Here is a 15,211-nt window from a genome sequence, read left to right on the forward strand (position 1 = left end):
GGAACATAACCAACGTGGCATGATGTTTAACATTGCATATTTCGATATGGACTATATACCGAGTGAAATGAGTAAACAAACACACTGAAACATACATGTCTACGTACATCTGATTCAGATAAAAGTTAGAGCATCTTATATTTATGAATGGAGGGAGTACCGCCTTAGTTTTTTTTCAGCGGCACAAGGGGGAGAAGAACAGCTCATCACAACCACACCATTCGAATGAGTCCATAGATTTAACTCCAGAAAGGTATGTCAAGGCAAGGCAAGGCTCTTCACAATCATGTTGGGGAACGTAGTAATTTCAAAAATTTCCTACGCACACTCAAAATCATGGTGATGCATAGCAACGAGAGGGGCGAGTGTTGTCTACGTACCCTCGTAGACCGGAAGCGGAAGCGTTAGCACAACGCGGTTGATGTAGTCGTACGTCTTCATGGCCCGACCGATCAAGCACCGAAACTACGGCACCTCCGAGTTCTAGCACATGTTCAGCTCGATGACGATCCCCGGACTCCGATCCAGCAAAGTTTTGGGGAAGAGTTCCGTCAGCACGACGGCATGGTGACGATCTTGATGTTCTACTGTCGCAGGGCTTCGCCTAAGCACCACTACAATATTATCGAGGACTATGGTGGAAGGGGGCACCGCACACGGCTAAGAGAACGATCTTAGAGATCAACTTGTGTGTCTAGGGGTGCCCCCTACCCCCGTATATAAAGGAGCCAAGGGGGGGGTGTGGCCGGCCCTAGGAGGAGGCGCGCAGGAGGAGTCCTACTCCTACCGGGAGTAGGAATCCCCTCCCTTTCCCTAGTTGGATTAGGACTTGGGGGGAAGGAGGAGAGGGAAGAAAGGAAAGGGGGGGGGGCGCCGCCCCCCCCTCCTTGTCCAATTCGGACTTGGGGGGGGGGAGGGGCGCGCGGCAGCCCCTAGGCCTCCTCTCCTCTTTCTCCACTAGGCCCATTAAGGCCCATTAGGTTACCGGGGGGTTCTGGTAACCTCCCGGTACTCCGGTAAAATGCCGATTTCACCCGGAACACTTCCGATGTCCAAACATAGGCTTCCAATATATCAATCTTTATGTCTTGACCATTTCGAGACTCCTCGTCATGTCCGTGATCACATCCGAGACTCCGAACTAACTTTGGTACATCAAAACTCACAAACTCATAATATAACTGTCATCGAAACCTTAAGCGTGCGGACCCTACGGGTTCGAGAACAATGTAGACATGACCGAGACACGTCTCCGGTCAATAACCAATAGCGGAACCTGGATGCTCATATTGGCTCCCACATATTCTACGAAGATCTTTATCGGTCAGACCGCATAACAACATACGTTGTTCCCTTTGTCATCGGTATGTTACTTGCCCGAGATTCGATCGTCGGTATCTCAATACCTAGTTCAATCTCGTTACCGGCAAGTCTCTTTACTCGTTTCGTAATACATCATCTCGCAACTAACTCATTAGTTGCAATGCTTGCAAGGCTTATGTGATGTGCATTACCGAGAGGACCCGGAGATACCTCTCCGACAATCGGAGTGACAAATCCTAATCTCGAAATACGCCAACCCAACATGTACCTTTGGAGACACCTGTAGAGCTCCTTTATAATCACCCAGTTACGTTGTGACGTTTGGTAGCACACAAAGTGTTCCTCCGGTAAACGGGAGTTGCATAATCTCATAGTCATAGGAACATGTATAAGTCATGAAGAAAGCAATAGCAACATACTAAACGATCGAGTGCTAAGCTAACGGAATGGGTCAAGTCAATCACATCATTCTCCTAATGATGTGATCCCATTAATCAAATAACAACTCTTTGTCTATGGTTAGGAAACATAACCATATTTGATTAACGAGCTAGTCAAGTAGAGGCATACTAGTGACACTCTGTTTGTCTATGTATTCACACATGTATTATGTTTCCGGTTAATACAATTCTAGCATGAACAATAAACATTTATCATGAAATAAGGAAATAAATAATAACTTTATTATTGCCTCTAGGGCATATTTCCTTCAGTCTCCCACTTGCACTAGAGTCAATAATCTAGTTCACATTTCCATGTGATTTAACACCAATAGTTCACATCATTATGTGACCAACACTCAAAGGGTTTACTAGAGTCAATAATCTAGTTCACATTGCTATGTGCACCCAAAGAGTACTAAGGTGTGATCATGTTTTGCCTGTGAGAGAAGTTTAGTCAACGGGTCTGCCATATTCAGATCCATATGTATTTTGCAAATTTCTATGTCAACAATGCTCTGCACGGAGCTACTCTAGCTAATTGCTCCCACTTTCAATATGCATATAGATTGAGATTTAGAATCATCTAGATCAGTGTCAAAGTTTGCATCGACGTAACCCTTTACGACGAACCTTTTGTCACCTCCATAATCGAGAAACATATCCTTATTCCACTAAGGATAATTTTGATCGCTGTCCAGTGATCTACTCCTAGATCACTATTGTACTCCCTTGCCAAACTCAGTGGTAGGGTATACAATAGATCTGGTACACAGCATGGCATACTTTATAGAACCTATGGTTGAGGCATTGGGAATGACTTCCATTCTCTTTCTATTTTCTGCTGTGGTCGGGTTTTGAGTCTTACTCAAATTCACACCTTGTAACACAGGCAAGAACTTTTCCTTTGACTGTTCCATTTTGAACTACTTCAAAATCTTGTCAAGGTATGTACTCATTGAAAAAACTTATCAAGCGTCTTGATCTATCTCTATAGATCTTGATGCTCAATATGTAAGCAGCTTCACCGAGGTCTTTCTTTGAAAAACTCCTTTCAAACACTCCTTTATGCTTTGCAGAATAATTCTACATTATTTCCGATCAATAATATGTCATTCACATATACTTTTCAGAAATGTTGTAGTGCTCCCACTCACTTTCTTGTAAATACAGGCTTCACCACAAGTCTGTATAGAATTATATGCTTTGATCAACTTATCAAAGCGTATATTCCAACTCCGAGATGCTTGCACCAGTCCATAGATGGATCACTGGAGCTTGCACATTTTGTTAACACCTTTAGGATTGACAAAACCTTTTGGTTGCATCATATACAACTCTTCTTTAAGAAATCTATTAAGGATTGCAGTTTTGTTATCCATTTGCCAGATTTCATAAAATGTGGCAATTGCTAACATGATTCGGACAGACTTTAAGCATCGATACGAGTGAGAAAATCTCATCGTAGTCAATACCTTTGAACTTTGTCAAAAACCTTTTTCGACAAGTCTAGCTTTGTAGATATTAACACTACTATCAGCGTCCGTCTTCCTCTTGAAAATCCATTTATTTTCTATGGCTTCCCGATCATTGGGCAAGTCAACCAAAGTCCATACTTTGTTCTCATACATGGATCCTATCTCAGATTTCATGGCCTCAAACTATTTCGCGGAATCTGGGCTCATCATCGCTTCATCATAGTTCGCAAGTTCGTCATGGTCTAGTAACATGACTTTCAGAACAGGATTACCGTACCACTCTGGTGCGGATCTCACTCTGGTTTACCTACAAGATTCGGTAGTAACTTGATCTGAAGTTATATGATCATCATCATTAGCTTCCTCACTAATTGGTGTATTAGTCACAGGAACAGATTTCTGTGATGAACTACTTTCCAATAAGGGAGAAGGTACAATTACCTTATCAAGTTCTACTTTCCTCCCACTCACTTCTTTCGAGAGAAAACTCCTTCTCTAGAAAGGATCCATTCTTAGCAACGAATGTCTTGCCTTCGGATCTGTGATAGAAGGTGTACCCAACTTTCTCCTTTGGGTATCCTATAAAGACACATTTCGCCGATTTGGGTTTGAGCTTATCAGGATGAAACTTTTTCACATAAGCATCGCAACCCCAAACTTTAAGAAACGACAACTTTGGTTTCTTACCAAACCACAGTTCATATTGTGTCGTCTCAACGGACTTAGATGGTGCCCCTTTTTAACGTGAATGCAGCTGTCTTTAATGCATGACCCCAAAAACGATAGTGGTAAATCAGTAAGAAACATCATAGATCGCACCATATCTAATAAAGTACGGTTACGACGTTCAAACACACCATTACAGTGTGGTGTTCCAGGTGGCGTGAGTGGTGAAACTATTTCACATTGTTTTAACTGAAGGCCAAACTCGTAACTCAAATATTCTCTTCCACGATTAGATCGTAGAAACTTTATTTTCTTGTTACGATGATTTTCCACTTCACTCTGAAATTCTTTGAACTTTTCAAATGTTTCAGACTTATGTTTCATCAAGTAGGTATACCCATATCTGCTCAAATCATCTGTGAAGTTCAGAAAATAACGATACTTGCCGTGAGCCTTAATACTCATCGGACCGCATACATCAGTATGTATTATTTCCAATAAGTTTGTTGCTTGCTCCATTGTTTCGGAGAACGGAGTCTTAGTCATCTTGCCCAAGAGACATGGTTCGCAAGCATCAAGTGATTCATAATCAAGTGATTCCAAAATCCCATCAGCATGGAGTTTCTTCACGCGCTTTACACCAATATGACTTAAACGGCAGTGCCACAAATAAGTTGCACTATCATTATTAACTTTGCATCTTTTGGCTTCAATATTATGAATATGTGTATCACTATGATCGAGATCCAACAAACCATTTTCGTTGGTGTGTATGACCATAGAAGGTTTTATTCATGTAAACAGAACAACAATTGTTCTCTAACTTAAATGAATAACCGTATTGCAATAAACATGATCAAATCATATTCATGCTCAACGAAAACACCAAATAACACTTATTTAGTTTCAACACTAATCCCGAAAGTATAGGGAGAGTGCGATGATGATCATATCAATCTTGGAACTACTTCCAACACACATCGTCACCTCGACTTTTACTAGTTTCTGTTTATTCTGCAACTCCCATTTCGAGTTACTACTCTTAGTAATTGAACCAGTATCAAATGCCGAGGGGTTGCTATAAACACTAGTAAAGTACACATCAATAACATGTATATCCAATATACCTTTGTTCACTTTGCCATCCTTCTTATCCACCAATTACTTGGGGTAGTTCCGCTTCTAGTGACCAGTCCCTTTGCAGTAGAAGCACTCAGTCTCAGGCTTAGGTCCAGACTTGGGCTTCTTCACTTGAGTAGCAACTTGCTTGCCGTTCTTCTTGAAGTTCCCCCTCTTCCCTTTGCCCTTTTCTTGAAACTAGTGGTCTTATTAACCATCAAAACTTGATGTTTTTCTTGATTTCTACCTTCGTCGATTTCAGCATCACGAAGAGCTTGGGAATTACTTTCGTCATCCCTTGCATATTATAGTTCATCACGAAATTCTACTAACTTGGTGATGGTGACTAGAGAATTCTGTCAATCACTATTTTATCTGGAAGATTAACTCCCACTTGATTCAAGCGATTGTAGTAGCCAGACAATCTGAGCACATGCTCACTGCTTGAGCGATTCTCCTCCATCTTTTAGCTATAGAACTTGTTGGAGACTTCATATCTCTCAACTCGGGTATTTGCTTGAAATATTAACTTTAACTTCTTGGAACATCTCATATGGTCCATGATGTTCAAAATGTCTTTGAAGTCCCGATTCTAAGCCGTTAAGCATGGTGCACTAAACTATCAAGTAGTCATCATATTGAGCTAGCCAAATGTTCATAACGTCTGCATCTGCTCCTGCAATAGGTCTGTCACCTAGCGGTGCATCAAGGACATAATTCTTCTGTGCAGCAATGAGGATAAACCTCAGATCACGGATCCAATCCGCATCATTGCTACTAACATCTTTCAACTTAGTTTTCTCTAGGAACATATCAAAATAAACACAAGGAAGCAACAATGCGAGCTATTGATCTACAACATAATTTGCAAAATACTATCAGGACTAAGTTCATGATAAATTTAAGTTCAATTTAATCATATTACTTAAGAACTCCCACTTAGACAAACATCCCTCTAATCCTCTAAGTGATCACGTGATCCATATCAACTAAACCATGTCCGATCATCACATGAGATGGAGTAGTTTCATTGGTGAACATCACTATGTTGATCATATCTACTATATGATTCACGCTCGACCTTTCGGTCTCCGTGTTCCGAGGCCATATCTTTATATGCTTGGCTCGTCAAGTATAACCTGAGTATTCCGCGTGTGCAACTGTTTTGCACCCGTTGTATTTGAACGTAGAGCCTATCACACCCGATCATCACGTGGTGTCTCAGCATGAAGAACTTTCGCAATGGTGCATACTCAGGGAGAACACTTCTTGATAATTAGTGAGAGATCATCTTAAAATGCTACCACCAATCAAAGCAAGATAAGATGTATAAAAGATAAACATCACATGCAATCAATATAAGTGATATGATATGGCCATCATCATCTTCTGCTTGTGATCTCCATCTTCGAAGCACCGTCATGATCACCATCGTCGTCATTCGGCGCGACACCTTGATCATCATCGTAGTATCGTTGTCGTCTCGCCAATCTTATGCTTCCACGACTATCGCTACCGCTTAGTGATAAAGTAAAGCATTACAGTGCAATTACATTGCATACAATAAAGCGACAACCATATGGCTCATGCCAGTTGTTGATAACTCAGTTACAAAACATGATCATCTCATACAATAAAATTTAGCATCATGTATTAACCATATCACATCACAACATACCCTGCAAAAACAAGTTAGACGTCCTCTACTTTGTTGTTGCAAGTTTTACGTGGCTGCTACGGGCTTAGCAAGAACCGTTCTTACCTACACATCAAAACCACAACAATAGTTTGTCAAGTTGGTGTTGTTTTAACCTTCGCAAGGACCGGGCGTAGCCACACTTGGTTCAACTAAAGTTGGAGAAACTGACACCCGCTAGCCACCTTTGTGCAAAGCACGTCGGGAGAACCGATCTCGCGTAAGCGTACGCGTAATGTATGTCCGGGCCGCTTCGTCCAACAATACCGCCGAACCAAAGTATGATATGCTGGTAAGCAGTATGACTTATATCGCCCACAACTCACTTGTGTTCTACTCGTGCATATAACATCAACGCATAAAACCTAGGCTTGGATGCCACTGTTGGGGAACATAGTAATTTCAAAAATTTCCTACGCACACTCAAGATCATGGTGACGCATAGCAACGAGGGGGGAGAGTGTTTTCTACGTACCCTCATAGACCGGAAGAAGAAGCGTTAGCACAACGCGGTTGATGTAGTCGTACGTCTTCAAGGCCCGACCGATCAAGCACCGAAACTACGGCACCTCCGAGTTCTAGCACACGTTCAGCTCGATGACGATCCCCGGACTCCGATCCAGCAAAGTTTCGGGGAAGAGTTCCGTCAGCACGACGGCGTGGTGACGATCTTGATGTTCTACTGTCGCAGGGCTTCGCCTAAGCACCACTACAATATTATCAAGGACTATGGTGGAAGGGGGCACCGCACACGGCTAAGAGAACGATCTTAGAGATCAACTTGTGTGTCTAGGGGTGCCCCTGCCCCCGTATATAAAGGAGCCAAGGGGGGGGGTGCGGCCGGCCCTAGGAGGAGGCGAACAGGAGGTGAAGGAAATATGCCCTAGAGGCAATAATAAAGTTATTATTTATTTCCTTATTTCATGATAAATGTTTATTATTCATGCTAGAATTGTATTAACCAGAAACATAATACATGTGTGAATACATAGACAAACAGAGTGTCACTAGTATGCCTCTACTTGACTAGCTCGTTAATCAAAGATGGTTATGTTTCCTAACCATAGACAAAGAGTTGTTATTTGATTAATGGGATCACATCATTAGGAGAATGATGTGATTGACTTGACCCATTCTGTTAGCTTAGCACTCGATCGTTTAGTATGTTGCTATTGCTTTCTTCATGACTTATACATGTTCCTATGACTATGAGATTATGCAACTCCCGTTTACCGGAGGAACACTTTGTGTGCTACCAAACGTCACAACGTAACTGGGTGATTATAAAGGAGCTCTACAGGTGTCTCCAAAGGTACATGTTGGGTTGGCGTATTTCGAGATTAGGATTTGTCACTCCGATTGTCGGAGAGGTATCTCTGGGCCCTCTCGGTAATGCACATCACCTAAGCCTTGCAAGCATTGCAACTAATGAGTTAGTTGCGAGATGATGTATTACGAAATGAGTAAAGAGACTTCCCGGTAATGAGATTGAACTAGGTATTGAGATACCGACGATCGAATCTCGGGCAAGTAACATACCGATGACAAAGGGAACAACGTATGTTGTTATGCGGTCTGACCGATAAAGACCTTCGTAGAATATGTAGGAGCCAATATGAGCATCCAGGTTCTGCTATTGGTTATTGACCGGAGACGTGTCTCGGTCATGTCTACATTGTTCTCGAACCCGTAGGGTCCGCACGCTTAAGGTTTCGATGACAGTTATATTATGAGTTTATGAGTTTTGATGTACCGAAGGAGTTCGGAGTCCCGGATGAGATCGGGGACATGACGAGGAGTCTCAAAATGGTCGAGACGTAAAGATCGATATATTGGACGACTATATTCGGACATCGGAAAGGTTCTGAGTGATTCGGGTATTTTCGGAGGTACCGGGGACTTACGGGAATACGAGGAAGAAGCAATGGGCCTTAATGGGCCTTAGTGGAAAGGACCAGGAGGTGGCGCGCGCCCCTCCCAAGCCCAGTCCGAATTGGACAAGGGGTTTGGGGCGCGGCCCCTCTCTCCCTTCCTTCCCCTCTTCCCCCCTTTCCCCCCTTCTCCTAGTTGGACTAGGAAAGGAGGAAACCTACTCCAACTAGGAGTAGGAATCCTACTCCCTGGCGCGCCCCTCCTAGGGCCGGCCTCCTCCCCCTTTCTCCTTTATATACGGGGGCAGGGGGCACCTCTAGACACAAGTTGATCCACGTGATCATATTCTTAGCCGTGTGCGGTGCCCCCTTCCACCATAATCCTCGATAATATTGTAGCGGTGCTTAGGCGAAGCCCTGCAATGGTAGTACATCAAGATCGTCACCACGCCGTCGTGCTGACGGAACTCTTCTCCGACACTTTGCTGGATCGGAGTCCGTGGATCGTCATCGAGCTGAACGGGTGCTAGAACTCGGAGGTGTCGCAGTTTCGGTGCTTGATCGGTCGGGCCGTGAAGACGTACGACTACATCAACTATGTTGTGCTAACGTTTCCGCTGTCGGTCTACAAGGGTACGTAGATCACACTCTCCCCTCTTGTTGCTATGCATCACCATGATCTTGCATGTGCGTAGGAATTTTTTTGAAATTACTACGTTCCCCAACAGTGGCATCCGAGCCAGGTTTTATGTGTTGATGTTATATGCACGAGTAGGACACAAGTGAGTTGTGGGCGATATAAGTCATACTGCTTACCAGCATGTCATACTTTGGTTCAGCGGTATTGTTGGACGAAGCGGCCCGGACCGACATTACGCGTACGCTTACGCGAGACCGGTTCTCCCAACGTGCTTTGCACAAAGGTGGCTAGCGGGTGACAGTTTCTCCAACTTTAGTTGAATCGAGTGTGGCTACGCCCGGTCCTTGAGAAGGTTAAAACAGCACCAACTTGACAAACTATCGTTGTGGTTTTGATGCGTAGGTAAGATTGGTTCTTGCTTAAGCCCGTAGCAGCCACGTAAAACTTGCAACAACAAAGTAGAGGACGTCTAACTTGTTTTTGCAGGGCATGTTGTGATGTGATATGGTCAAGACATGATGCTAAATTTTATTGTATGAGATGATCATGTTTTGTAACCAAGTTATCGGCAACTGGCAGGAGCCATATGGTTGTCGCTTTATTGTATGCAATGCAATTGCGCTGTAATGCTTTACTTTATCACTAAGCGGTAGCGATAGTCGTGGAAGCATAAGATTGGCGAGAAGACAACGATGCTACGATGGTGATCAAGGTGTCGCGCCGGTGACGATGGTGATCACGACGGTGCTCCGAAGATGGAGATCACAAGCACAAGATGATGATGGCCATATCATATCACTTATATTGATTGCATGTGATGTTTATCTTTTATGCATCTTATCTTGCTTTGATTGACGGTAGCATTTTAAGATGATCTCTCACTAATTATCAAGAAGTGTTCTCCCTGAGTATGCACCGTTGCGAAAGTTCTTCGTGCTGAGACACCACGTGATGATCGGGTGTGATAGGCTCTACGTTCAAATACAACGGGTGCAAAACAGTTGCACACACAGAATACTCAGGTTATACTTGACGAGCCAAGCATATACAGATATGGCCTCGGAACACGGAGACCGAAAGGTCGAGCGTGAATCATATAGTAGATATGATCAACATAGTGATGTTCACCAATGAAACTACTCCATCTCACGTCATGATCGGACATGGTTTAGTTGATTTGGATCACGTAATCACTTAGAGGATTAGAGGGATGTTTGTCTAAGTGGGAGTTCTTAAGTAATATGATTAAATTGAACTTAAATTTATCATGAACTTAGTCCTGATAGTATTTTGCAAATTATGTTGTAGATCAATAGCTCGCATTGTTGCTTCCTTGTGTTTATTTTGATATGTTCCTAGAGAAAACTAAGTTGAAAGATGTTAGTAGCAATGATGCGGATTGGATCCGTGATCTGAGGTTTATCCTCATTGCTGCACAGAAGAATTATGTCCTTGATGCACCGCTAGGTGACAGACCTATTGCAGGAGCAGATGCAGACGTTATGAACGTTTGGCTAGCTCAATATGATGACTACTTGATAGTTTAGTGCACCATGCTTAACGGCTTAGAATCGGGACTTCAAAGACGTTTTTGAACGTCATGGACCATATGAGATGTTCCAGGAGTTGAAGTTAATATTTCAAGCAAATACCCGAGTTGAGAGATATGAAGTCTCCAACAAGTTCTATAGCTAAAAGATGGAGGAGAATCGCTCAACTAGTGAGCATGTGCTCAGATTGTCTGGGTACTACAATCGCTTGAATCAAGTGGGAGTTAATCTTCCAAATAAAATAGTGATTGGCATAATTCTCTAGTCATCATCACCAAGTTAGTAGAACTTCATGATGAACTATATTATGCAAGGGATGACGAAAACGACTCCCGAGCTTTTCATGATGATGAAATCAATGAAGGTAGAAATCAAGAAAGAGCATCAAGTGTTGATGGTTGACAAGACCACTAGTTTCAAGAAAAAGGGCAAAGGGAAGAAGGGGAACTTCAAGAAGAACGGCAAGCAAGTTGCTACTCAAGTGAAGAAGCCCAAGTCTGATCCTAAGCCTGAGACTAAGTGCTTCTACTGCAAAGGAACTGGTCACTGGAAGCGGAACTACCCCAAGTGATTGGCGAATAAGAAGGATGGCAAAGTGAACATAAGTATATTTGATATACATGTTATTGATGTGTACTTTACTAGTGTTTATAGCAACCCCTCAGTATTTGATACTAGTTCAGTTACTAAGATTAGTAACTCGAAACAGGAGTTGCAGAATAAACAGAGACTAGTTAAGGGTGAAGTGACGATGTGTGTTGGAAGTGGTTCCAAGATTGATGTGATCATCATCGCAGACTCCCCATACTTTCGGGATTAGTGTTGAACCTAATAAGTGTTATTTGGTGTTTGCGTTGAGCATGAATATGATTTGATCATGTTTATTGTAATACGGTTATTCATTTAAGTAAGAGAATAAATTGTTGTTCTGTTTACATGAATAAAACCTTATATGGTTACACACCCAATGAAAATGGTTCATTGGATCTCGATCGTAGTGATACACATATTCATAATATTGAAACCAAAAGATGCAAAGTTAATAATGATAGTGCAACTTATTTGTGGCACTGCCATTTAGGTCATATTGGTGTAAAGCGCATGAAGAAACTCCATATTGATGGGCTTTTGGAATCACTTGATTATGAATCAGTTGATGCTTGCGAACCATGCCTCATGGGCAAGATGACTAAGACTCTGTTTTTCGGAACAATGGAGCGAGCAACAGATTTGTTGGAAATCATACATACTGATGTATGTGGTCCGATGAATATTGAGGCTCGTGACAGGTATCATTATTTTCTGACCTTCACAGATGATTTAAGTAGATATGAGTATATCTACTTGATGAAACATAATTATGAAAAGTTCAAAGTATTTCAAAGTGAAGTGGAAAATCATCGTGACAAGAAAATAAAGTTTCTACGATCTGATCGCAGAGACGAATATTTGAGTTACGAGTTTGGTCTTCAATTAAAACAATGTGGAATAGTTTCACAAACTCATGCCACCTGGAACACCGCAACATAATGGTGTGTCCGAACGTCATAACCGTACTTTATTGGATATAGTACAATCTATGATGTTTCTCACCGATTTACTAATATCGTTTTGGGATCATGCATTAGAGACAGCTGCATTCACGAAAAAAAGGGCCACCATCTAAATCCTTTGAGACGACACTGTATGAACTATGGTTTAGCAAGAAACCAAAGTTGTCGTTTCTTAAAGTTTGGGGTTGCAATGCTTATAAGAAAAAGTTTCATCCTGATAAGCTCAAACCCAAATCGAAGAAATGTGTCTTCATAGGATACCCAAAGAAGACAGTTGGGTACACCTTCTATCACAGATACGAAGGCAAGAAATTCGTTGCTAAGAATGGATCCTTTCTAGAGAAGGAGTTTCTCTTGAAAGAAGTGAGTGGGAGGAAAGTAGAACTTGATGAGGTAATTGTACCTGCTCCCTTATTGGAAAGTAGTTCATCACAGAAAACGGTTTCTGTGACACCTACACCAATTAGTGAGGAAGTTAATGATGATGATCATGAAACTTCAGATCAAGTTATTACTGAACCTCGTAGATCAACCAGAGTAAGATCCGCACCAGAGTGGTACGGTAATCCTGTTCTGGAAATCATGCTACTAGATCATGATGAACCTACGAACTATGAAGAAGCGTTGGTGAGCCCAGATTCCGCAAAATGGCTTGAAGCCATGAAATCTGAGATGGGATCCATGTATGAAAACAAAGTATGGACTTTGGTTGACTTGCCCGATGATCGGCAAGCAATTGAAAATAAATGGATCTTTAAGAGGAAGACGGACGCTGGTAGTAGTGTTACTATCTACAAAGCTAGAATTGTCGGAAAAAGGTTTTTGACAAGTTCAAGATGTTGACTACGATGAAAGTTTCTCACTCGTATCTATGCTTAAGTCTGTCCGAATCATGTTAGCAATTGCCGTATTTTATGAAATCTGGCAAATGGATAAACAAAGATGTGTTCCTTAATGGATTTCTTAAAGAAGAGTTGTATATGATGCAACCAGAAGGTTTTGTCAATCCTAAAAATGTTAACAAAATATGCAATCTCCAGCGATCCATCTATGGACTGGTGCAAGCATCTCGGAGTTGGCATATGCGCTTTGATGAGATGATCAAAGTATATAGTTTTATACAGACTTGTGGTGAAGCCTGTATTTACAAGAAAGTGAGTGGGAGCACTACAACATTTCTGACAAGTATATGTGAATGACATATTATTGATCGGAAATAATGTAGAATTATTCTGCAAAGCATAAAGGAGTGTTTGAAAGAAGTTTTTCAAAGAAAGACCTCGGCGAAGCTGCTTACATATTAAGCATCAAGATCTATAGAGATAGATCAAGACGCTTGATAAGTTTTTTCAATGAGTACATACCTTGACAATATTTTGAAGTAGTTCAAAATGGAACAGTCAAAGAAAAGAGTTCTTGGCTGTGTTACAAGGTGTGAAATTGAGTAAGACTCAAAGCCCGACCACGGCAGAAGATAGAAAGAGAATGAAAGTCATTCCCTATGCCTCATCCATAGGTTCTATAAAGTATGCCATGCTATGTACCAGATCTATTGTATACCCTACACTGTGTTAAGCAAGGGAGTACAATAGTGATCTAGGAGTAGATCACTGCACAGCGGTCAAAATTATCCTTAGTGGAATAAGGATATGTTTCTCGATTATGGAGGTGACAAAAGGTTCGTCGTAAAAGGGTTACGTCGATACAAGTTTTGGCACTGATCCGGATGACTCTTAGTCTCAATCTGGATGCATATTGAAAGTGGGAGCAATTAGCTAGAGTAGCTCCGTGCAGAGCATTGTTGACATAGAAATTTGCAAAATACATACGGATCTGAATATGGCAGACCCGTTGACTAAACTTCTCTCACAGGCAAAACATGATCACACCTTAGTACTCTTTGGGTGTTAATCACATAGCGATGTGAACTAGATTATTGACTCTAATAAACCCTTTGAGTGTTGGTCACATAATGATGTGAACTATTGGTGTTAAATCACATGGCAATGTGAACTAGATTATTGACTCTAGTGCAAGTGGGAGACTGAAGGAAATATGCCCTAGAGGCAATAATAAAGTTATTATTTATTTCCTTATTTCATGATAAATGTTTATTATTCATGCTAGAATTGGATTAACCGGAAACATAATACATGTGTGAATACATAGACAAACAGAGTGTCACTAGTATGCCTCTACTTGACTAGCTCGTTAATCAAAGATGGTTATGTTTCCTAACCATCGACAAAGAGTTGTTATTTGTTTAACGGGATCACATCATTAGGAGAATGATGTGATTGACTTGACCCATTCCGTTAGCTTAGCACTCGATCGTTCAGTATGTTGCTATTGCTTTCTTCATGACTTATACATGTTCCTATGACTATGAGATTATGCAACTCCCGTTTACCGGAGAAACACTTTGTGTGCTACCAAACATCACAACGTAACTGGGTGATTATAAAGGAGCTCTACAGGTGTGTCCAAAGGTACATGTTGGGTTGGCGTATTTCGAGATTAGGATTTGTCACTCCGATTGTCGGAGAGGTATCTCTGGGCCCTCTCAGTAATGCACATCACCTAAGCCTTGCAAGCATTGCAACTAATGAGTTAGTTGCGAGATGATGTATTACGAAACGAGTAAAGAGACTTGCCGGCAACGAGATTGAACTAGGTATTGAGATACCGACGATCGAATCTCGGGCAAGTAACATACCGATGACAAAGGGAACAACGTATGTTGTTATGCGGTCTGACCGATAAAGACCTTCGTAGAATATGTAGGAGCCAATATGAGCATCCAGGTTCCGCTATTGGTTATTGACCGGAGACGTGTCTCAGTCATGTCTACATTGTTCTCGAACCCGTAGGGTCC

This window comes from Triticum urartu, chromosome 4A (assembly GCF_056163025.1).
Source record: "Triticum urartu cultivar PI428250 chromosome 4A, HENAU_Tu73, whole genome shotgun sequence".
In the NCBI taxonomy this organism is placed as follows: Eukaryota; Viridiplantae; Streptophyta; class Magnoliopsida; order Poales; family Poaceae; genus Triticum; species Triticum urartu.